Here is a 2,100-nt window from a genome sequence, read left to right on the forward strand (position 1 = left end):
GTCTCTCCGTCCCTCCGTCTCTCCGTCCCTCCGTCTCTCCGTCCCTGGTGTCCGGGCCACCAGGGTTCCCTCAGTCCTGAGCTGGACGTCCTGAGATGGAGGTGTATGTGATGGAGACTGTACGCCTCCTTCATGTGAAACCAACTTGATGAGTTGACGAGGCGTCTGTGGACTTGCGTCCAGGACGGACTCGGTCGGCTCATGGCGAACTGGAAACTGTCTGAAGAGATCATCCTCCCCTCCTGACTCCACTCAGGCCAGCAGAGAGCTGTCACTTCTGATGTCTGCATGACTCAGCTGTTTGAGACTCCTCTTCACACCCATCTGAGGAAGACGGGATGCAGAGCCACAATGTCACCTTGTCAACAGCAGAGAGAAGCTGCTGCATGGACAGAAAGACTCCGATGAGGATGCTCATTTTGTCTGGATTCAGTCAAATCTCATTTCACAGCTTTAATAACTATAAACTCCACCTTCGCCCTGGTCACAAAGTTCAAAACCTGCAGGATTTGTCCAGGATTTATGAAGGACTTTGTTCTACTTTCTGGTGCAAATATCTTAGTACATTTGAAATAAGACAAAACTAACTTACAAGTAACTTTTCAGTAAGATAAGAGCTTGTTTTAAGTCAGTAACTTCTGACGTAAAAACTTTTTAACCTTTTTTGTTGAGAAAGTTATAGTCCCACTGGCAGGTTATGTAATGAAGACATTTTTCTATAGATCTGGCATCCAAGCAGTCGTTTCTGTTATTTCAAACACATGAAATTGCGATTTGGCATGAAAAAGGAGAAAACGATGTAACAAAACAAGTTGATATTCAGTCTGGCAGCTCGTTCTTCGTCTCGGCGGCTCTGAGCTGAGCAGGCTGCAGGCTCCTCATGGCCACTGCCAGAGGTCGGGGCAGCCGACCCGCCGCAGAGCGCTAAACGCTCACCTGCCTCAGACACAGACGCAGCCATCTGCTGCGCGGCGGGGCTAATGGCCGGACGGTTGTGAGGAGCGTGTTTCACCGCAGCTTCATGCAGCTGAAGGAGAGAGGGGCCGACTGTAACGGCAGAAAACTCTTTGACTCACGTCCAACTTCAGGAGGCAACCGTAGAAATACAGATACAGATTCAACCCTGCAAGACCCGGACATAGAAATAAAAAATGAAAACAAAGCAAAATGGATTTGTAGCAGTATTTTGGAGATTAAATTGTTTTCAGATTTTGTTTTTGTAAGGTTTTATAAAAATGTCATATTAAATATAAAGTTATTTTACATTTTGAACAAATATTGCTCAAAAAATGACATGTTTACATGTATTGAGGACATATTACGTGTCCTCTTCAGTCTCTACGATAAAACCCAGAGTAAAAGTCAGATTCTAGTTTAAAACAGGCGTGTTGTAATATTACAGTGTGGATGTGGAAATGTCCACCAGGAACAGAAACTAAATGAGTCAGGATCACTCCATGATCCGTTTTCAATGTTCTGGCTGATTTAAGAAGATCGTTTTAGATTTCATGTTACTTCCAGTTCACTGATGACTTACAGTGACTAAACCCAAAATAAACTCTGTTTTTTTAGATAAACTGTCTAAACTGGTCCTCAACTGTACCATCTTTACGTTTCTGTTCAAATTGTGACATTTTAGTGTAAATTTTATTTAATTCTTAAATATTTTTGCCTGGAATCATCTCAGTGCTGCCCTCTGTGGACTAAAGTCTGGCTACTGCAGTTACATTCATTGGTTCCAGAGGTCCAGCAGACACACGCCCCCTGGTGTCAGAAGTTGGAATAACAAGCACTGCCAGCGCTGATCGTTTCTCAGCTGTTTGTAGTGTGAACATGGAGCGGACTGGATGTCCTCTGCTCTGACTGCTGTGTTTATGAAAGGGGCGTTTGGTGTTTATTAGAGGGGCGGGGATCACTCAGTTACTGCAGAGCGACTGCTGTTTTCATGTGTTGATGCCATAAAAGTTTCCCATTTCTAGCTCATCACTTCTGTGAAAAAAGTCACCAGCTGTCTAAAAAGTTGCCAATTGTAGCAACACAGCGATAAATTGGCGACAATGTTCTCTCATCCTGCTGACCCACTCATGCCCCATTTGGCCA

General features: G+C 44.3%; 1 protein-coding gene across 1 annotated transcript in view; it reads left to right on the top strand.

Annotated features, from left to right (window-relative positions):
- Window positions 1–2,100, top strand: part of dnaaf11 (dynein axonemal assembly factor 11) — a 20,372-nt gene that overhangs the window by 8,885 nt on the left and 9,387 nt on the right. The gene's annotated exons all lie outside the window — the stretch shown is intronic.

The sequence above is a fragment of the Poecilia formosa genome, unplaced genomic scaffold, assembly GCF_000485575.1.
Source record: "Poecilia formosa unplaced genomic scaffold, Poecilia_formosa-5.1.2 Scaffold459, whole genome shotgun sequence".
In the NCBI taxonomy this organism is placed as follows: domain Eukaryota; kingdom Metazoa; phylum Chordata; class Actinopteri; order Cyprinodontiformes; family Poeciliidae; genus Poecilia; species Poecilia formosa.